Raw genomic sequence first — 23,523 nt, forward strand, 5'->3', positions numbered from 1 at the left:
CTGATGTGACTCCCCAGTTGAGTTCTATAGAGAAGAGGCTCTCAAAGCAGGTTTTTAAATCTTTCATAATGTGTTTAGAAGTCTTATATTAAGGTGTCTAGAGACCCTCATGTACCAGATTCTTCAAATATTCTTTCTAGTTAGTTGTCTTGAAAACTATAATTGACCATTAGAGTATGAACATGATATCCTATAAAGTCATAAAGTATAGTGACAGTTTTCTTTTGTTATAGAATCCACAGTGATTTTTCCTTTAGAATAAGGCTGCATGGTTATAAGGCACATGCTTATATGTGACTGACCAGACTGTACCCATCTAACTTTGCCCCCACTGAACCCAAACGCATCTTCAGAATCCTTCTCAACACATTACATTATATAGCTGGGAGTGTGGACTCTGGAGTTAGGGCTGGGTTTAAATATACACTGCTCTAGTTATTAGAGATAAGGCCTTGGAGAAGGTACTAATCTCTAAGCACTAGTGTTAGTAAATAGAAGCAATAATAGTACCTATTTCACAGAGCCCTAATGAGCTTAAATGAGAATATGCACACACATTTCTTAGCATAGGGCGTGGCACAAAGAGCTCCATAATGTTACTTATTCTTCTCATTATTATCAATAGCTATTAAGAATGGGCAAAGGATGGAATTGTCCTCCCCCATTATGCTTAGATCATATCTGGGCAGAATCTTTATTTGTAGGTTTCAAAATTACTTAACTAACTAGGCTCTATCCTTTTTGGCATGACAACACATTTGAGTGAATACCCAATCATATACCCAACTGCGGTACAGCCCTTTGACTCTAAGCCCAGTTTTTACTGCAACCTTTTATCTCCTCCAAACTATCCTGTTCAAATGGTGGTTCAGACATTGGGGAAGCTACTGTTACTGTTGTCATGTTCTCTTAACTCTTAGAGGACCTAGATTAGAACTGAGTTTCATACCACTTACCACCTGATCCTGTGTCTCACTAGAGTTTAAAGTTATTGAATGCAACAGTTCCTATTCCATTCAACTTCCCAACCATATCTTCAACCCATCCAGTTCTCTCCATCTACATGCTGCTACCCTTCTACTTCCACACACCATTATCTCTTGCCTGAATTTCTGAAATAGCCTCCTTCATGGGCTTTCTCCTTCCACTTTTGCCTCCCTGCCAACCAATCTCCATCTTGGCCAGTTTGATATTTTAAAAATGCAATCCTGACCATGATCCCTGATTAAAATTCTTCAATGCCTTCCTAGGCTTTCGTAATAAAGTATAAAAGCAAGAACCAGGCCTGCATGGCCCCTTTTAATTTGTCTCTGCTTATTTCTCTATCCCTATCTCATACCCTTCTCCTCCTCCCTCTGTACATCGCAGCTAAACTGAGATCTTTCAGATCCTCAATGAGCCAACCTCTTTCCTTTGTCATGGCCTTTGCACATTCTATCCTTTTGCCTGAATGCTCTTCCCCCCAAATTTTAATCTACTTGATTCTGGTTTTCCTGATAGGCTTCAGTTCATCTGTTCTTTCCTCAGACAGTCTTTATTCATTCCCACTCCTTTTTTTGCCAGACTATTTTTATTTTTTCCTCCATAGAGCTTAGCACAGTCTGTAATTCTACACATAAATCTACATTGACTTGTTCAGTATTTCTCTCCCCTTCTACGTGATGTGATGCTTGTGTGTTTAATCAGTCTCCTAGACCAGGAAAAATCGTAAGCAGGTTCTGGTTATCCTCACAAATATAAGAGTAAAACCTTTCCCTCCCTTAATGTCATACTGCCATGGCAGATTATAAGGGCCTCACCCTCCTTTTGGGGGTGAGTGCTTACTATATCCTGGCATTTTGCAATGGGGTGCCTGTCCTCATGGGGTAAGCTGGATAAGGAGTGAACTAAGTCCAGGAAGAGGAGTGTTGCTTGAGCTGGGGAGTTGCTTGAAATATTGTCAGAGTTGGCAAAACTTTCTGTAACAAACTGCAATATTTTTGTGGCTTAGTGCAATAAAAATTAACTTCTCACACAAGAACTCAGTGCAGATGTTTCTGGTCAAAGTGACCACCTTAGGTGGCTCTCTTCCAAGTAGGAACCCAGGGATCCAGGTCCCTTCCATCTTTTGGCTCTGCCATGCCTTAGGGCCTTGAAGCTCATCATTTATATCTGGTAAAACAGGAAAGAGGGAGCATGGAAGATTGCATTGGAAGTATTTATGAACAGGATAGGAAGTGGTGTATATCACTTCCTCACACGTTCCATTGGCCAGAACTCACTGCTTTGTGATATGATTCCATCTAACAGCAAAGGAGGCTGGGAAACAGAGCCTAACTATATGCCCAGGAAGAAGATGCAAGCATGGAGTTTGGATGGCTGGAGAAAGGATGGCTGATATGGGCCCTGGTGTGGATGACAGGTGGTGTTGGCAAATGCACCCTTGGCTACAATCTGGTTCCTGAGTGTCCACAAATTCTCCTCACTGTGGCCCTTGGTTGACACAGTTTGTTTTCATTGATGGTCCCTTCAGGTCTGATTGTCTTTCCTATCCCCACTGGCCTCTATGGCAATTCCCTTGCCTTCCGCCTTTCTTCCCCCTTTCAGCTCAGAGGAATGGTTTGTCACTTACTGGGGTATCTCTGTGGGATGAAGTTCATGCTAACATTTGCTCTGTGTCACTTTTATTCCTGTAAGTATAGGAAGTCTCTTCTTTTTTCTCTGTCTTCTGCTTATTGTATCTCTGCCCTGAGGCAATGAGTATAGCCTAGCTACTTGAGTGGGAGCAGGGAGAGAGAAAAGTAACTTTGGGAGAAAATAACATTGGTAGTATTTCAAAAATATTGTCCTACAACAAATACAAGCTCAATGAGGGTAGAGACTTTGTCTGTATGTATACCACAGTATCTCCAGAATCTAGTAAAGGGACTTAACAAATATTTACTGAATAAATAAATGCATGAATAAGTGCATGAATGTTGTAAGAAGCAACATTACTCACAGATAACCTCTTGCATCCTGATTCATCCATATCTTCCAAGGGTTCTCAAAGGGGTGTGAGTTGTGCTCCTGTGGCCTCTACAGGGAGACCAGAGAGAGCTATAGTGATGGTGCCGTAAACTCTGCAAGTCTGACCTTGTCTTATACTTTTATACACACATGCATATTCCCATATACACTTAGAGTGAAAAATAATCCAAGAAAACAGGACAGGGAACAATAATAAAGGGAAGAGGAATAAAAACACCCAGTGCCTGGCACATAGGAACCCTGTAAATGTTTACTGAATGAGAGAAAGGAAGAAATGCCCAGTTTCCCCTATTCAGAGACTGCAATGGGCAATTCACGAACATGCATTGAATTCCAACATTTTTTCCTTAAAAGTTTACTAAAGAGAACTACCCTGTAGGCTGCTTATAATGTCACTCTTGTCCCTTAGCAACAGACTGGGTTTGCTTTTCTAGCTGATCTGACTCAAGGACTGTGTGAGTGCGGTTGAATTCTGGGGGAGAGCTAACTCTCATGGCAGGGAGAGGCAGGACCAGGAGGCATTGAGGTTCCCATCCAACACTAAGGAAAGTGATGTGGCTTGAGATGGATTTTCTTTTTTTAATCTTTTTTATTTTAGAAATAGATAGAGTAAGAGCACAAGCTGGGGGAGGGGCAAAGGAAGAGGGAGAATCCCAAGCAGACTCCGTGCCAAGCACAGAGCCTGATGCAGGGCTCCATCCCAGGACCCTGAGATCATCACCTGAACCGAAATCAGAGTTGGATGCCTAACTGACTGAGCTACCCAGGCATCCCATGAGATGGATTCTTTATCATTAGTTCTTCTGATGATATTTTTGAAGAGGGCAGAATTCAATGAAAACTTTTCTCCTCTTTTTTTTTTTTTTTTTTGTAACCTCTCATCAACATTTGTGGCAAACACTACAGGTTGGCACTGACAACTCTCATATCAATCCCCTTCTTTCTGGCCTGTGTCTATTATATGGTCTGAAAAAAATATGCCATTCCCAAACTCCCTTGCAGCCAAAGAGGCCATCTGACCCAATTCTGGATCCGGGGACATAAGTTACCCCCTACTTTCCCTTCTTTTCTACCCTGAATGGACAAGATGGCAACAGCTGTAGCTACCATTTGTGACCATGAGGGAGAGGTCAAGAGACCCACAGAGATGTTGGCCCTGACATTGTTAAGCCACTGAACCAATGCAAGCAGACACCTGTCTTCAGACTTTCTTTTATGTGGGGAAAAATGAACCCCTCTTTGTCTGCGATACTGAGATGAAGGATTCTGTCACTTGCAGCCTAAAATATCCCTTGCCGACAGCGTCTTTTTCTTTTATTTTTATCATGATAAAAGTAAATAAACCAGCTCTATTTAATAAATAAAAAAATTCCACAAAATATTAAAATAAGATTTTAAAACATGGAATTGTAGAATGGACAAAACAATTTGGAAAAGAACAAAGTTGGAGGATTCACACTGCCTGATATTAAGACTTATTCTAAAAGCAAAGAATTTATAAAGTTTTTAAAAATCAAGATAGTGTGTTATTGGCAAAAGGATAGACATGTAAGTCAATGGAACACAATACAGCATGCAGAAAAGATGGAATTGCAAAATATTCATCATTGCAGAACATTTCCCAACAGAGGAAATATTCAACAATTCCAATTACCTCTTCTGTTTACAGTTTCAAGTCAGCTTAATTCCCAGTGACTTAGCCTAAGATAAATTGTAATAATAATGAATATGTTTAAAACTAAATTCTACATTAGCCTTTCCTTGACTAGACTACACTTATCTGATTTCAAGTCTTCTTGCTATCTGCCTCTGATCCCCCTGTAGTTTTAGGAAAACTCCTTTGCCCTTCAAGTAACCAGTCCAGGCACTAACCATATACCACCCCAAGTCTGAAACAGCTGCAAGGATTGTTCTTTCCAGTGCTTGTGCTTTCCCCTTCCTGCCTTTACTAATTTTCTTTCTCAGGCACATCATCCATCTCCCTCCCTCAGTTGTTTTTGGTTCCACAGTTTCCTTCTTTCTTATTTCCCTAAACTATGAATCAGTTTAAACCTGCAGTAAGTTGCCCTATTCATGAGGTCTGTTCTTGCAACACAATAGAGGCTTTATTGGTTACCTGCCTGGAGCACTCTTTCCCCTCATCTTGGCATGTCCAAACCTGTCTGGACATGAAGGTCTCCAGCCAAATGTCTTTTCAAGCAAGTCTTCCTGGCTGTCTACCTCTCTACCCTGCATCATTTCTAAATTCCCAGTTTTTCAATTCTCTTCAAAGCTTTATCAGTCTCCATCTATCTTGTTCATTCCTCACTTTGCTTTATTACTTTCCTCTGGTAGCATTTCTATACATTAATAACAAAGTAGCAGAAAGACAAATTAAGAAAAACAATTCCATTTACAATTGCACCAAATAGAATAAAATACCTCAGAATAAACTTAACCAAAGAGGTGAAAGATCTGTACTCTGAAAACTATAAAACGCTGATGAAAGAAATTGAAGATGACACAAACAAATGGAAAGATATTCCATGCTCATGGATTGGAAGAATTAATATAATTAAAATATCCATATTATCCAAAACAATCTACAGATTCAATGCAATCCCTAACAAAATAGCAACAGGATTTTTCACAAAACTAGAACAAATAATACTGAAATTTGTGTGGAACCACAAAAGTCCCTGAATAACCAAAGCAATCTTTTTTTTTTTTAAGCCAAAGCAATCTTGAGAAAGAATAATAAAGCTGGCAGTATCACAATCCCAGATTTCAAGATATACTACAAAACTGTAGTAATCAAAACAGTGTGGTTACTGGTATAAAAATAGACATATAGACATAGATTAATGGAACAGAATAGAGAGCCCAGAAATAAACCCATGACTATATGGTCAATTAATCTACGACAAAAGAAGGCAAGAATATACAATGGGGAAAAGATAGTATCTTCAATAAATGGTGTTGGGAAAACTGGACAACTACATGCAAAAGAATGAAACTGGACCACTTTCACAATATACAAAAATAAATTCAACATGGATTGAAGACCTAAATGTGACAGCCGTAGCACCATTTGTCTAGATGTGTCTCCTAAGGCAAGGGAAACAAAAGCAAAAATAAACTATTGGGACTACATCAAACTAAAAAGTTTCTGCACATCAAAGGAAACAATCAACAACACAAAAAGGCAGCCTGTAGAATGATAGAAGATATTTGCAAATGATATTAATTTCCATCTTCCTTTGTCTAAAGCTCCATGAGAGCAAGGACCTTATCTGCTAAAAGATGACATTTGTCTTAGGTTTACAATAAAATGAGTTAACCTGAGGGGAAAGTCTGTAAGCAGGATGTCCTTGTTTCCTCAGAATAGTCCATGTTATTTCGATGTCGTTATTTACAACATTCCCTTTCATTCTCAAAAGTATGCCTGGTGGATGGTGAGAATACCTTTCTCTGTGTCTCTTGTCTTTGGGGCTAAGCAGTAAGAATTATAACTTTATATGATCAGTGCTCTTTATAACCATATCTCTCTGATACAGTGAATCTGTCAGCCTCATTATAGATTTGATTTAAAGCAGGGAATGGAGGTGGGGTAAACAAACAAACAACTATAAATGACAGCCATGTTCAGTTAATATAAAATTGTTTCTCTGCTATAAAGATGTATTTCAAAGTCAAAACCATGATGACATACCACCTCACACCTGTCAGATAGCTAAAATTAACAACACAAGAAACAACAGGGGTTGGCAAGGATGTGGAGAACGCTCTTGCACTGTTGGTGGGAATGCAAACTGGTGCAGCCACTCTGGATAACGGTATGGAGGTTCCTCAAAAAATTAAAAATAGAACTATCTTGTGAACTAGCAATTGCCCTACAGGTATTTACCCAAAGGATATAAAAACACAATTTTGAAGGGGTACGATGTTAATAGCATTATCAACAATAGCCAAACTATGGAGAGAGCCCAAATGTCCACTGACTGATGAATGGATAAAGAAGATATAGTGTACACACACACACACACACACACACACACCCCACGCGATGGAATATTAGTCATCAAAAAGAACAAAATCTTGCCATTTGCAACAATATGCATGGAGCTAGAGTGTATTTTCTAAGTGAAATAAGTCAGTTAGAGAAAGACAAATACCATATGATCTCACTTATATGTGAAATTTAAGAAAACAGATGAACAAATGGGAAGGGGGGAAAGAAAAAAAGGAGAGGGAAACAAGCCGTAAAAGACTTAACAATGGAGAACAAACAGGGTTGATGGAGGGAGGTTGGTGGGGGGATAGGCTAGATGGGTGATAGGTATTGAGGAGGGCACTTGTTGTGATGAGCACTGGGTGCTGTATGTAAATGATGAATCACTGAATTCTACTCCAGAAACCAATATTGTACTGTATGTTAACTAAATAAAATTTAAATTAAAAGAAGATGTATTTCACTAGTTCTAGTAAATTCAAAATATTCTAGCATATGGAAGGCTGATAATTTTTTTAACTGAACCCTTATTAATGAGTGTTTCAATTTTTTCCAGTTTCTTCTTTTTTTTAAGATTTATTTATTTGATAGAGATAGATAGCATGAGTTGGGGGAAGGGCAGAAAGAGAGAATCTCAAGCAGACTCCCTGCTGAGTGTGGAGCCCAATTTGGGGCTCCATCTCACAACCCATGAGATTATGACCTGAGCTGAAACCAAGAGTTGACACTTAACCAACTAAGCCACCCAGGCACTCCTCTAATTTTTTCTTTACTAACAATGTTGTGACAATGAACATTCTTATATATTTAGTTTTGTATACATGTGCGAAATTTCATCAGGATAAATTTCTATATGTAAAATTGCTGGTTCAAATAGTATACACATTTACAATGCTGATGGTTATTGTCTAGGGCCATTTTAAACTGGAAATTAATATGGCAATCACCTTTCACTAAAGCAAGCTAGTATTTCAGTTGTAATTTTAGAGTAACACACGTGTATTTTACACATACATTCAAATCTGCTCTCTCTAAGGAAAAATTTTTAGGTATCCAAACTATATAATTATCTTTGCATTCCCGGCTTTCATTTTAATGATCTCTAATGAATGCATATGGAGTGAATTCATGGATCGTTAGCAGTGATATGCCTTTTTTTGTTAATTTTAGGCTATTTAATGGTCACAGATGGATCCCTCATTTACACATTTGTAGACAAGAGACCCAATATCTACAAACGTAAAGATATAGTTGTACACTAAACTCTGAATTAAAGTCATTTTTTGGGTTTTGTTTTGAATCACACACTAAAATCACAACACACTGGAGCCATGAGAAATCCTTAACTGGCATGGCTCAATTTATAGTTTGGGATGCAGATAAGGCACCACTCAGGTGGGTTCCCAAAGTTGAACATGTGACCTCTCACATGCCCAGCGAACAGGAAATACCACATCCTTCCCTGGAAGCTCCTTCCCTGGATATGCCAGGGCCATTGTGGTCACTTCCATTTGTGCTTCTGGAGTCTTAGCAGAGATGTCCCCTCAAGGCCAGGGGACTCTGCTACCCCACAGGAGGTTGGTGGCTCCCAAGGAACAGCTAGTGTAGACTTTTTCTTGGGCCGCTGCTCTTCTTTGAGGGTCCAGAGTGAAGATCCCCAGCCCTCGTGAGTAAGTTCCACCAGGAGTGGGCTCCAGGCAAACCTGGTCTGGATGCCCATCCTTGTCACTCCTCACGCTCCCCCACACAGCCACTTCTCCAGGACTCATGCCTGCTACCTGATTCCTGGTCTGGGGTCAGTCCTCGTGTGCACTGATTTACAGCCTCCTTTTGAATTCCTAAGTCTGTGCAGAGGCTAGGCTGGTGGTCCTATCTTTTTTCCTTGGTGGTGAGTTAATCTGAGGGGTCTTGTGGCCATTTCCTGACTCTGAGCTTTGCCCAGGGCAACCTCCCAGTCCACTCCAACTAGTTTTAATTCCTGAGACAAGGTGTTGGGGTCTTGATGCCTTCCCACCTTCATCCTCTAAGAGTGTCTTGGGCTCCAAATGCAAATTTGGCTACTTGCTACCAGCAATCTTCAGGCTTCAGATCTCAGTACTTTCTCTCTCCCTCACACACAGATATTAAATTCCATTTTATCCATCTATCCTACTGGAGGTCATTTAAGCCTGGTCCCCTCATTTTAAAAATGAGGAGGGGCGCCTGGGTGGCACAGCGGTTAAGCGTCTGCCTTTGGCTCAGGGCCTGATCCCGGAGTTATGGGCTCCTCTGCTATGAGCCTGCTTCTTCCTCTCCCACTCTCCCTGCTTGTGTTCCCTCTCTCGCTGGCTGTCTCTATCTCTGTCAAATAAATAAATAAAATCTTTAAAAAAAAAAAAGAATCCTTGTCTTCTAAATCATAATTCAGGGCTCTTTTCTTTTTTAAGAATTTATTTATTTGAGAGAGAGAGGGAGTGAAATAGAGCACGAGAGGGGTGGTTGGGGAGAGGGAGAAGTGGGACTCCATCCTAGGGCTCCAAGATCATGACCTGAGCCGAAGGCAGATGCTTAACTGACTAAACTACCCAGGCTCTCCCAGGGCTCTGTTATTTCTAAATGAGATGTTTCTATTTTGTGGGGTTCTCTGGTGAGTTTTGACATTTAAGCCACTCACTCTCTAGCATTCTCGGCCACGTTCCATGCTGCGCAGCTGAAATATGCTCAGACGTGCTGCATACCTTTTTATTTACCTAGTAGTGATTTCCAGAGTCAAAACCAAACTGCTCATTAAAATCAGCTGCTCTTTCAGAAAACCCACATCTGTATTCCCCTCCATTAAGATAGAATAATCAAGGGCTAGTTCTGAGCACACTCATTGCCCTAGAATGTGCTTTGCTGCTTCGCTTTGACCCAGTGACTCTAGAAAGTTCTTGTGCTGCAGCCCAGCCTTTGGCGCATGTTTCCTCAGCTCCTCTGGACTCTCCATTGGGTCAAACCTTTTCGAGCTGCTTTTTTTTTTTTTTTTAATGATTTTTTATTATATTATGTTAGTCACCATACAGTACATCCCCGGTTTCCGATGTAAGGCTCGATGATTCATTAGTTGTGTATAACACCCAGTGCACCATGCAATACGTGCCCTCCTTACTACCCATCACCGGTCTATCCCATTCCCCCACCCCCCTCCCCTCTGAAGTCCTCAGTTTGTTTCTCATAGTCCATAGTCTCTCATGTTTCATTCCCCCTTCTGATTACCCCCCCCCTTTCTTTATCCCTTTCTTCCCCTACTGATCATCCTAGTTCTTATGTTCCATAGATAAGAGAAATCATATGATAGTTGTCTTTCTCTGCTTGACTTATTTCACTTAGCATTATCTCCTCCAGTGCTGTCCATGTTGTAGCAAATGTTGAGAACTCGTTCTTTCTGATAGCTGAGTAATATTCCATTGTATATATGGACCACAACTTCTTAATCCAGTCATCTGTTGAAGGGCATCTCGGCTCCTTCCACAATTTAGCTATTGTGGACATTGCTGCTATGAACATTGGGGTGCATATGGCCCTTCTCTTCACTACGTCTGTATCTTTGGGGTAAATACCCAGTAGTGCAATGGCTGGATCATAGGGTATCGAGCTGCTTTTGATTCTGTCTCATTCAAAACAGTTGTCACTCAATGGACAGCTTAGGGAAGCAACTGGAAAGCAATTAGAGAGGTAAGAAATCATTCTGAAAAGCAATCTCAATCCACCAAGTCATGGTTCTTATTTTCTGGGTCTGGAATCCTCATCTGTGGCCTGGAATTCCAGGTATAGGCCCATTCCTCAGGCTGGTTGCTAGCTTTGGGTGGAATGTGTAGTTCGAGAGTGAACAGGTCATGGTTGGGGGCGGGGGGGAGGGAAGGGTAGTAGGAGTGTTCACATTTAGTTCTTTCCCAAGGAATTCTATTTCAAAAAGCCTAGAGTTGGGGCACCTGGGTGGCTCAGTTGATTGTGTCTGCCTTTGGCTCAGGTCATGATCTCAGGGTCCTGGGATTGAGCCCCATGTCAGGCTCCCTGCTCAGCGGGGAGCCTGCTTCTCCCTCTCCCTCTGCCACTCCCCCTGCTTGTGCTCTCTCACTCTTTCTCTGTCAAATAAATCCATAAAATCTTTAAAAAGAATAAAGCCCAGAGTTTTGCTCTGTATTGTCAGAATGTGCTTAGTTGACCTACCTAACATTGGGTCAGACTCCCAGCCAGCATTTTGTCAGAATGCCATTCTACAAAGACAGCTTCCAGAACTTTCTGAAAAGTACCTTTCAAGAAATCATGCTTCCATCTTGATCTACCTGTATTAGTTGACATGCAGAGAAAACTTATTTCTCTAGGTTTGCACCCATAATTTTACTAAAGTGTAGAAATCCCACTCTCTGTTTTCCATCTTAGCTCATCTCGGAGAGGTTCTCAACCCTGGCAGCACATTGAGTCAGCGAGGGAGCTTTTAGATATTGCCAACGCCCTGGCCACACCTCAGAGCAATGAAATCATCCCCACTGGGGGTGGGACCTAGCCTTCAGTACTTTTTAAAATTCTCAGATGATTTCCGTTGTGGAGTTTGGGTTGAGAACCACTGCCTAAAAATTACTGCCTGCAGGCAACAGTTTGCCTGAATGCTGAACTTAAGCTTAGTGAGGGTAGAAACTGGTTTGTAAACTCTTGCTCCTCTCTGACACCTACAATACCTCCTGGCCCATGGGTAATAACTATTTACTGATGGGATGAATTCATGCGTATTCTGAACTTCATAAAGATGTAGGTAAAGAAGTGGTCTCCCTTTGGTCTAGGGATAATGTTACACATCCACAGTCATGGCACGAGTCAGTTTTAGAGGCTTCTATGTACCCTGGTTCTTAAATTACAGGATCATGAAAGGTTCATGGTGCTGGGGGTGGCCTGGTGTGCCAGGGCTATGGAGACACCCAGGGGGATCAGCACTGTGGTTATTTACCAACTGGAATGAAAATATTTTAATATTTTAATATAGGTCCTCTTGTACTCATGTATAAACAGGCCACAATGGTTTAAGTTTGGGTCCCTCTGTTGTCAGGGATTTCCTAGTCTCAAAAGCTGTATGTGACCTGGTGCTGTCTTCTGTCATTGTCCACTTCCTTCCCCTTGCGTTCCAGCCACACTGGCTTTCTCTGTGTTTTTGAACACTGTCAAACGCCTTCTTGCCTAAGGGTCTTTGCATTTGCTGTTCAGTCTGCTGGAACATTCACCCGATGGGAGGAGCTGCCAAGTCACGTTGCAAAGGGCATAAAAACAAAAATGGGAATGACAGCAGCCAATTTGGCAAACAGTCTACCACAAGGCCCCTTTAGGGAAATATTCAGTCTCTTAGATAAAATGCTCAGTACCTCAGAGTTCTTTCTCTCTGTCTCTTTTTCTCTGGGAGTGCTCAAAATCATTCTATTTTGGCTGCCAGAATCTGAATATTCACTGTTTTTCTTTATGTTTATGCAATAAAATTGTCTTTCCTCCCTTTTTTACTCCATTCTACCTGTCCTCCTCCTTTCCCCGATAAATGCTTTATACTGGCTAAGGAGATGCTTCACATGAACGTACAGAGGAGGAATGCACATTTGTATGGCCTAACATATTATTCTAGTTATGGTAGTTACTCACAATGGGCTCAGGAAATAGGCTGAGTACTTCCTACACATTGTCCCATTTAATCTTCACAAGACCTTATCTTACACATAAGAAAACGAGACCTTCAGTGGTTGAAGAAACATTTACTTAGGTAAATGGTAGAGCAGGATTTGACCTCAGGGCTGCCTGACTCCATAGCCCACGCTCTTCATCCTTACCCTCTCTGTGCTTCTCTGTGAGATCATCACCTGTGAGGTTCCCTTTTTAAAGCTCTAAAATTCCTATTCGTTTGAAGCTTGTTTACTGCTCTAAGAAGCATGCACTAAGGGCATACTGCCCAGCTAAAATTTAAAATACAGCAAACAGAAGCATGACGCAGGAGGTGATTGTAATGGCAAACAAATCACAGAAGAATAATAGGATGGCCTCCATGCAGAAGGCTTTTATTAATCCAGGGAAGTGGCAGTGATTTCATCACGAAGCACAGTCTAGCAAGAATGGGCCACCAGGCTGAATTATATTGGAATATCTTATCTTCATGTTGGGCACATAAGCAAGGGTACATATTATATGCATGATTATTTTTCTTTGGGTTGAGGCATGTTTATGCAGTAAATTTCTCTTGGGGGTACAGTATCCCATTTAGGCTTCTCGCAAAACCATGGTTTCCTAGTCCTAAATTCAACATGGTTGAAAAAGATGTTTCTTCACAGCTTCTATCATGTCTACTTAATCCTAAATTATTAATAGTTTCAATTTATTCCCAAGAAGCTACTATTTTCTCTCTAAATATTCAAGAGGAAGATTTGAGTGGAAAAAAAAATGTTAGCATTTGTGTTTTTTTCCCCTCATACCATTCTGTTAAAAAATAATGACAAAATGTGGTCCCTGGATCATAACATACATATCACCTGGGAAACTCGTTTGAAACAAATTCATGGGACTCACCCCAGTCCATATGTGGTCTCCTAGAAGCTTTATAGTTTCAAGTTTTTGTATGTAGGTTTATAATTCATTGCATATTATATTTTTCCATATACTTTTCTGGTTGTACCAGCATTATTTATTAAAAAGACTTTTGTCCAAAATCAATTAACTCTAAATGTGTGATCTATTTCCAGTCCCTCTAATCTGTTCCATTTATCTACTTATCCTTCACCAGTACCACACTGTCTTGATTACTATACCTTTATTTATTTTTTTAAAAGATTTTATTTATTTCTTTGACAGAGAGCACAGGCAGGGGGAGCAGAGAGGGAGAGGGGGAAGCAGACTCCCTGCTGAGCAGGGAGCTGGACATGGGGTGGATCCCAGGACCCTGGGATCATGACCTGAGCCGAGGCAGACACTTAACCTAATGAGCCATCCAGGTACCCGATTACTGTACCTTTATAAGAAGTCTTGAAATCAGGTGGGATAAATCTCCAATATAGTTCTTTTTTTTTTCCCCCATTTCCTTAGATTATCTGCAGTTTCTCTCAGTAATGCTTTGTGGGTTTTTGGTGCATAGGATTTGCATATCTTTTGTTAAATTTATTCCTAAGTATTTTGTGTACATATATAAACCATCACTACTGTCCATTTCCAAAACTCTTTTCATCTTCCCAAACTGAGATTCTGTACCCATTATAGACCCATTAAACACTAAGTCCCCTCTTTTTCCCTTTCCTCAGCCCCCAGCAACTGCCATTCTACTTTCTGTGTCTATGAATGTGACTGCTTCAGTCGCCCCATTTAAGTGGAATCATGCAGCGTCTGTCCTTTTGTGACTGACATATTTCACTTTACAAAATGTCTTCAAGATTCACTCATGTTACAGCATGTGTCAGAATTTCTTTCCTTTTTAAAGGCTGAATAATATTCTATTATATGTATATGCCATATTTTGTTTATTTATCCATCTATGGATTCTTGGGTTGATTCTACTTTTTGGTTATTGTGAATAATGCTGCTATGAAAAAAAACTGTACAAATATCTGTTTGAATCCCTGCTTTCAATACTTTTTAGTATAAACTTAAGGTGGTATTTTTAAGACTCTGTTTTCCAAATGCTTATGGACAAAATATAGAAATACACTAATATAACACTGTGTATTAACTATACTGGAATAAAATTAAAAATAAAATAAATTAAAAATTTAAAAAATATAGAAATGCAGTTGATTTTTGTATTATCAATCTTGTATCCTGTGACTTTGCTACAATTATTAGTTCTACTAGTTGTTTAAAGATCCTGTACAATTTATGCATATAGCCTTGTTGACTGCAAATAAAGATGATTTTACCTCTTCCTTCCATACTTTATGCCTTTTACCTATGTTTTCTTGCTTTAATGCATGGTTAGGACCTTATGGACAATGTTTAGGAAAAGTAGTGAGAGAAGCTATCCTTGCCTTGTTCCCAATCCTAGGGTGAAAGTGTTCAGTATGTCATCATTAGGGAAAACATTAGCTGCATGGTTTTTCGGTGCATTTTATCAGATAGAGGGAACTCCTTTCTATTCCTGCTTTGATGGGAGTTTTTTAAAAAACAGCTTTATAGTGGCATAGTCGATATACAAAAAACTGCATATGTGTACACGTATACCTTGTATTATTGCACTTTGCTTCATTGTTCATCACAGATAGTGTATTTTTTACAAATTAAGGGTTTGTGGTAACTGTGTATCAAGCAAGTCTATTGGTGCCATTTTTCCAATAGCATTTGCTCATTTTGTGTTTTTGTGTTCCGTTTTGGTAATTTTCATATTTCAAACTTTTCCCATATTATTACATTTTCTGGTCATCTGTGATCAATGGTTACAACTCACTCAAAGCTCAGGTGATGGTTAGCATTTTCTAGCAATAAAGTATCCTTTAATTAAGGTATGTACATTGTTTTTTAGACATAATGTTCTTACACACTTCATAGACTATAGTATAGTGTAAACATAACTTTTATATACACTGGGAAACCAAAATATCCCTTTGACCCACTTTACTGTGATATTTGCTTTATTGCAGTGGTTTGGAACTCAACCTGAAATATCTCCGATGTCTACCCATACACAATTTGATGAGTCTGAACATAGGCATACACCTGTGAAACTACAGTCAAGGTAATAGACATATCCATCATCTCCAAAAATTATCATGCATGTATAGTGAATTTTGCCAAATACCTTTTCTGTGTCTATTGAATAAATCACCAGCAAAGGGCAGTGAATTTTATGATTCAACTCCTGAGGTAAGGTGAAAGTCCCCACTGCTTTGTGAATTCAGCTGCCTGAACAAAATTAAGATTTTATAAACTAACAAAGAAGAGAAATTGATGGTTGTGATGGCAACCAACAGCAATGTTCATAATACACCCTTTGACTCTCAATTTTGGAATTTTGTGAAGCTTATATTGCAACTGAATTAATAACTTGCTACATTTGACATCTTGTTTCACCTATCCCTCCTGCTCACGCAGCCAGACTTGTCTTTCTAAAATACAGGTCTGACCATTTTACAGCGTTGCTCAAAAAAACTTGCTACACTACAGAAAAAAATTCCACAGTATGGCATCCAGTGCCTTTCTGGATTTGGCTCCCTGTTGTCTTTTTAATAGTATCTTTCAGCGTACTTCTATCTGCCTCATCACCCAACATTTGCCCTTCCTCTGACATGCTGTGCACTCCTACGTGTATCATTGCTGGTAATGCCTTTGACCTTCTTATTACTCCCACAATCCACTCATCTTTTAAGACCCAGCTTAAATGCAGCCTCTTCCATGATGCCATCCACAGTATTTCCAGTTGCTGCTGATTTCTATTATCTCTGTGCTCTTATTGTACCTGTAATGCTCTCTTGTAAGATATTTAGTGGAAAATGTGTTTGTATTATGTTTTCCTCAGCTGTGTAGCCTTACATTGCCTCATATAGGGATGGCAGATATCACAGAAGCCACAAGTCTTCATTTGTGAGCCTATGAAAGGTATTACTAAATGATTACAGCATGATTTTCCACCACGCCTAAATGCACTTCAAGACACCTCAGAACATTGTTAATTTATTAATTAATAACTGCTTCAGGCAGTTTTTACCAGTTGATTAAATGAAATCTGCATTCTATCTCTAGCTAAATTTATGACCTTGTTCCTAGCAAAAACTGAATCCGTTGTTTAGTTGAACTTCACTGCATAGACTCCAGGGGTGGTTTCCACCAAGGACTCAATTTATTTGGGAAAGGTAGAAGGCTAGAGGATTATAGCAGATTATAGTGCTCTAGCATTATAGCATGTGGAGGAACTGACCACATGGAAGGAATCTGTTAGGAAGAGTGACAAGCTCTTGCTGAAGACAGGCCAGGTTGTCAGACCGATTTTCTTTTCTTTCAAGAAACTCACCAGGAGACCTTGTTATTTTCTTGGTTCAGAATCCGAGAATCAGATGAAGGTCTGCATCAACTGTGTGTAAGGCCATGCTCTGGGAATCTCATGGGCCAAGGGGAGGAGTGAGAGCGTTTCCAAATGTCACAATCCATTTCATTACTGTGGGGCAAATTTCATCAGACATGGCCATAAGTTTCCCTCTGGGAATGGCAGGTGTCTGCAACAAATAAAACTCTTTAAACCATACAGACATCAGTCTGACTAATGTTCAAAAGTTAGTTTGGGAGATGACAAAGTCATTAGGGGTTTCCTTGAAGAGAAGGTCAGTTTTGACCATTTGTCAAGTTCTTGGAAACCATTCCAAGGCCACGCTGACCAATACAATGGACATTAGCCACATTTGGTTTATTTAATTGAAGTTAATTAAAATTAAATAAAATTAAAACTTTAGTTCCTCAGTAACACTAGCCACATTCTAAGTGCTCAACTAGCCACATGTGGCTAGAGGCTACCACATCAGACAGAGCAGATATAGAACATTTCCATCATTGCAGAAAGTTCTAGTGGACAACACTGGTCTAAGGCCTCCTGCAAAAAACTTAAACTCCTTTGCACTGTAGCTTGGAGTTGCTGCAGAAGTTTTGGCTTACGTGGACCAATTATACTCTTTTGTATTTCTATTATGTGTATCATGTAACTATTTTATTTATATTTATTCACCTAAATAAGTGCTTTTTTCTCTTTCAAGGCCTTTCTGTTTAATGTCCCAAAATATCAAGGAAGTATTTATTCCCCATAGTTAGAGGTCTGTGTGGTAAGCAAGATTCTATTATTTATATTCTGTTGTTTTTTTATGGTGGTTAATATCTTCCCTGATCCCTGTGAGTGCCTTTTTGCAACCCTCTGCCTGTTAAGCTGGCTATGTCTTGCATGGTTGTTTGAATTTAAATTACCTGCCATTTTGCCTTACTAAGGGAAATGTAGCGAATTCGGTCATTAAAGGAAGGGACTATTGGGAAATGTGCCATAAGGCTCCCATCTATTCTGACATTTTTATTCTTGCCACCTCTCCCACATTATATAAAAGCTATTGTATATAGGGAGATGCATTAAAAGTCGGCCACACAATACAATGTGGCTAAAGCTTTCACATTTGTTTTAAATGGGGTTCATTTGAAATGACTTTTATCTTGATTATGGTGGCTACTCGATATAGCATTCATTCTTTGTTATAACTCAAAGCTATATGTTTACTTCATTTATTCCTGTGAAGATAATATTTAATGTTTTTAAAATTTTTAAGTAAGGTGAAATATACATAAACAAATAAAATGCACTGTGGCATAGGAGAGAAAATCTAATCTTTATTTCTACTCCTATGGTTCCACAGATTATCATCTTTCCTTGTAATATCCTACTGGGTCACCTCTTTGAATAAGGTCTGGATTGGTTACTCAGTATTCATATCTTCTTTTTATCCACATGATGCTGAGGCTAAAAACATGGTATATATTTGGAAAAAATGAACCAAACCGTTCCCTTTCTGGTTCCATTGTTGCCCTCACCACCCCTCATCAGAGACCCCTGTAGAACAGGGATGGTTAATCACAGGTCGGGTTTGAACTCCAGCTCCAGCCCTGCTGGCTAGGTGAACGACCAAAGTTACTTAATATTGTGTACTTCATCTTCTTCATCCTGAAGATGAGTTTTATTTCCAAATCTACATCATTGGATTTTCCTGAGATTTAATAAAAGCCCTTAAAACAGCACCGTTATTTTCCATTTGGGCTTCAAGTCTAAAGGACAGTTTTCTGTGACTTTAAACTTTAAAATTGAAATGTAATTACTATGGTCTGAATGATTGTGTCCCCCTAAATTTCATATGTTGAAATCCTAGTGCCCAATGTAGTGGTGTTAGGAGGTGAGGCCTTTGGGAGGTGATTAGGTCATGAAAGGTTTGCCCTCATGAATGAGATTAATGCCCTTATAAAAGAGACCGCAGAGAGAGCTCCCTTGTTGCTTCCACCACATGAGGACACAGCCAGAAGTCAGCAGTCTGCAACCCACAGAAACCCGAACATGCTGGCACCCTGATTGCAGGCTTCCAGCCTCCAAACTGTGAGAAATAAAGATCTGTTGCTTATAAGCTACCCAATCTGTGGTGTATTGCAGCCGACTAAGACAATAATTTATGTACAGTGAAATCCACAGATCTTAAGTATACAGTTTGATGGGTTTTGATAAATGCGTACATCTTGTAACCCACTATCAAGGCGTAAGAGATTTCTATCTCCCTAGCGCTAGATTTCTAAGTTCCCTTAGTGCTTTCCCAGTCGATCCCTCCCCCCAACACACACAGACACACACACGCACAGACACACACACAGACACACACACACGGCAATTACTATTTTGATTTTATTGCCAGAGCTTATTTTTGTCTATTTTAGAATTTCATTTGAATGGAATCATAGAATATGTATTCTTTTGTATCAGGTTTTCTCATTTTCCATATAATAAATTCTATATCTGATATTTATCTCCAATAGTTTATTAGCATTATATTTTTATAATATTTAATTAATAATTATGCCCTGGGAAAAATTGGAATTTCTTTAAAACTGAAATATAAACAAAAAGCAAGTGGCCTAAAATATAGCTTATTACTGTTTCTTCTTTAGTAATTTTTTTATATGTTGTTGTGTTTGTGTTTTTATGATAATTTCTTTAGTTTACCTTAATTTATTTCTCTTACGATTTTTCTTAATATTTAATTCACATAAATTACATTTATCAAGATTTGCAAACATCACCATTATATAATTCCAGATCTCAGGGTTGTGGAATGGAGCCCCACATTGGGGGGGGGGGGTCCACGCTCAGCGGGGAGTCTGCTTAAGATTCCCTCTCTCCCTCCCCTTTAGCACCCCTCCCCTCATGCGAATTCTCTCTCTCTCTAAAATAAATAAATCTTTTAAAAAAATTTCTGCTGTAGCAGAACTTACATTCTAAACAGAGAAGATGGACAATAGGTGAATGAACAAACATGTTTGTTTACTTGTTTAATGTTGGGGTAATAAGTTCTTTAAGGAAAAAGAGAAGAGGGAAGCGGAACTTGGAATGCTGGGACAGGGGACTTATTGTTCTAAACAGGGTGGGGAGGGAAGGCCTTGCTGATAAAGGGAAGGAGGTGGGGAATGGGCCACACAGATATGTTGCTGGGGGTGTTCCTGGCAAAAGGAAGAGCAAGTCCACAAGCACTACGGCAGGAGGGTTCTTGGCATTTCTAGGAACAGCTGGGAAGTCAGTGGGCCTGGAACAGAGTGAGCCAGGTGGGGGGAGGAGGGCAGGAGGGATAATGGGGCCAATCATGACAGGACTTATTTGCCATTTAAAAAATGTTGGCTTTTACTATGAGTGAAATGCACAGCCATTAGAGGATTCTGGGCAGAGGAAACACATGATTTGTCTTACATTCCTAAGGAATGTTGGTTTGCCAACTCCTCAGGAGCTTCCTGGATATAATCAGAACCCTCCTCCCCACTGCCCCCCCATGCCCCCCCCTCCTGCAACACACACAGAGGGTAGGGAGAGACCCAAGAAAGAGGCAGGCCACTCCAGACTACCAGGCTTAATGAGCAAGGTCACTTACATACAGGACGGCTGCAAGATGTCAGTAGATCTGACTAGATCTCTGTACCCACCTGCCACATCTTAAAAGTTCTTATAGAGGATTCAGTCACATATACCATCCAGATGGTCTCAACACCACATCACTATCTCAAGGCTGTGTCCTTGGGGCAGCTCCTGGACGCAAAGAAGGTGAGTGGAATGTACACTCCAAGAACAGGGCAGAGGGTGAGGAGCCTCCAAATGCCCAGGTCCAACTCATGGGTCAACTGGGGGTCACATCCTTTCCCTCACCTCTTCCAATGAGGATCATTCTGGCTTCTGGCATGAGAAGACCCATAAGAAGGCCATAGGAAGACAAGGATGGAAGCAGGGAGACCAGTTAGGAGGCTGTTACAATAATCCAGATAAGAGATGATGTGGTGGTAGAGGTTATGAGAAGTGGTTAGATTCTGGATATGATTTGAAGTTAAAGTCAGTAGGATTTACTGCTGGGTGGGCTATGGTTTATAACAGCGAAGTCAAGTAATGTCAGGGTTTTTGTTCTTAGCCAGTGGAAGAGAATTTCTATCACCTAGGATGGAGAAGGCAGGAAGGGGAACAGGTTTGGGAAGGAACACCAGAAGTCTGTTTTTTGGAGAAGTTGAGTTTGAAATGCCTGTTAGCCATTAAGTAGAGACGATGAATAGCAGATCTAGACCCAGGTATGAATCTTGAGTTTAGGGACAAGGTCTGGGCTGACAGTACAAACCTGGAAGTTATCAGACAAGACAAATTCAAAGCTAGATGAGTACATTGAGGGTGTGGGAGCATAGAGAGAAAAGAGAAGTTCGGTAAGAGTCTCTTTGGAACTGATGAAAATGTGAGTTAAAATAAAAACTATCAATTACAGAAAGGTTATTGGAGAGGTTTTTGTCCTTTATTACTATTTAATATTTCCACGACACTTCTCATCTATTCCTTACCCATTCCTTTCCTTGATACAGAGATTCTTACTAATTTTATCTTTAAGATGAAAACCAGCCCTGCCGTCCTCTTCTTCAGGATCCTCTCAGATTAATGGACACTGAAGTTGCTATTGCTCTTTTTTTTTTTTTTTTTTTGAGGCTGCTCTCCACTCTTTTCAGCTCCTTAGAAATTAAGAGGAAGCCAAGTAGGCACAAAAACAAATATATTGTCTGTGAGCTCGAGGTCCTTACCGACGTGAGGAACAGAGTTTTAGTTCAAAAAGTCTTGTTTTCCTCCAAGAAGCAAAGATAAGAAATGTTCCAACTGGTTTGTTCTAATCTATGACCTTGATAACTTCCTTCGTCTTACCAACATAGAAACAAAATCCTATTTTGTTGAAATGTGGATAGGCAGAAATAATCCTTCCTCTACTTTAGATATTGCTATATGGTCTTTAGGTTGTTTGAAAAGTCACTCTGAGAGTAACCTAAAGGTGAAATAAGAGATAAAATACCTGGAGAGATTTTGTCCCAGTTACTATGGCTGCATAATAAATTACCCTAAAACTTAGTGGAATAAAACAAATTTATTATACTTTTGAGTTCTGTGGGTAATGAATTTGGATGGAGTACAGCAGGGATTACCTGGCCTCTTCCATGATGTCTGCGGCATCACATGGAATATGTGAAGGTGGGAGCAGGGATCATCTGAAGGCTTATGCAATCACCTAGCAGTTGCTAGTAGGTGCTTTTTGGGGTCAAAGTTCCTTTTCACTTGGGCTTCTCCATGCAGTCTCTCTACATAGGCTAGTTTGAGTTTATTTGTGACATGGTGGATTGATTCCCAGGGTGAGTATCCTGAAAGAGAAAGCCAGGTGGACACTGTCCCCTCTGTCTGACTTAACCTCAGAAGTCACACAGCATCACTTCTGCTACATTCTATTGGTAGGGGCAGTCTCAAGCTCACCCAGGTTCAGCAGAAGGGATATAGGTCCTACCTATCCATGGGGGAGTGTCAATCACATTGAAAGAGGAGCACACGGGATGAAATAAAAATTGGTGCTCCCATCTTTGGGAAAATACAATCTGACAAAGATTTAGTGACTATTAGGAATGTAAGCTATTAGATCCAAAGAGTTTTGCCTTGAGAATTAGAGAAGAGCTAAATACCTCTGAGAAGAGATAGGAGATTATGGTAAGAACTTTCACTGCTAATTTTAGAAATGTTTTCTTTTTTTTTTTTCTTCCTTCCTTGTGGACCATGAAACTGTTGCTTTAGGAAAAGGTCTGCCTGTATCTGTATCTCAGGTTCACAGTCTCATTAGGACAGTATTTGTGCAGTTTGCTGGATGACAAGCTTCTCAGAAGGACACAGGGAAGTGACCTATGGTGAAGTTGTAAGCAATTACTGACGACCCTTGGGAGTTTGCAGGCATCACCCATAGGAGATTAGTGAGAAGCTTTTCCCCTCCCTGACAAGAGACCAGTGAATTCCCTAACCCACCCTGTGCTTAACTTCCACCAACTTCTCTCCAGACATGTGCAGAGAGAATCAGGATAAATCATACCCTTTGCCTGTGTAGATTTAGATCTCAGGGGGAAAGCTCTTCTTTCCCCACATACAAAGTCAGCAACATGGACTCATTTTTAGAAGACATTTGTGGCTAGGTCCAGGTAAGAGAATAGACTAAAAAGATTCACAACCTCTAAATAAAGACTGAGAGGGAAAGGACTGAAACCCTTGGTGTTAATAAAGCTCAGATAAAGTAAATGCAAATATGTGGACCAAATTCGAGGAGTTATTTAGGATGATTCCAAATTCCCAAGCAGTGCATATGCTGTAGGTATAAACATCAGGGCAATATTTTCTGGCTTTGCCTATATATAGTCCAGTCAGAGGAAGTTCTAGGCTTCCTGTCAGCTCTCCTGAGCAAGGTGACACAAAACAGAAAGATAGCTTTTTAAAAAAATAAAAACACTTAGGT

At 40.0% G+C, this 23,523-nt stretch overlaps 1 protein-coding gene across 1 annotated transcript in view; it reads left to right on the plus strand.

The window, feature by feature from the left end:
* Window positions 1-23,523, plus strand: part of TMEM108 (transmembrane protein 108) — a 673,892-nt gene that overhangs the window by 62,371 nt on the left and 587,998 nt on the right. The window contains exon 2 of the mRNA XM_087870206.1: window positions 15,610-15,704. The gene's annotated coding sequence lies outside the window, so the exon portion shown is untranslated. The remainder of the gene's footprint in view (window positions 1-15,609; window positions 15,705-23,523) is intronic.

This window comes from Ursus americanus, chromosome 20, assembly GCF_024610735.1.
Source record: "Ursus americanus isolate L20-20 chromosome 20, mUrsAme1.1.p, whole genome shotgun sequence".
NCBI lineage: Eukaryota > Metazoa > Chordata > Mammalia > Carnivora > Ursidae > Ursus > Ursus americanus.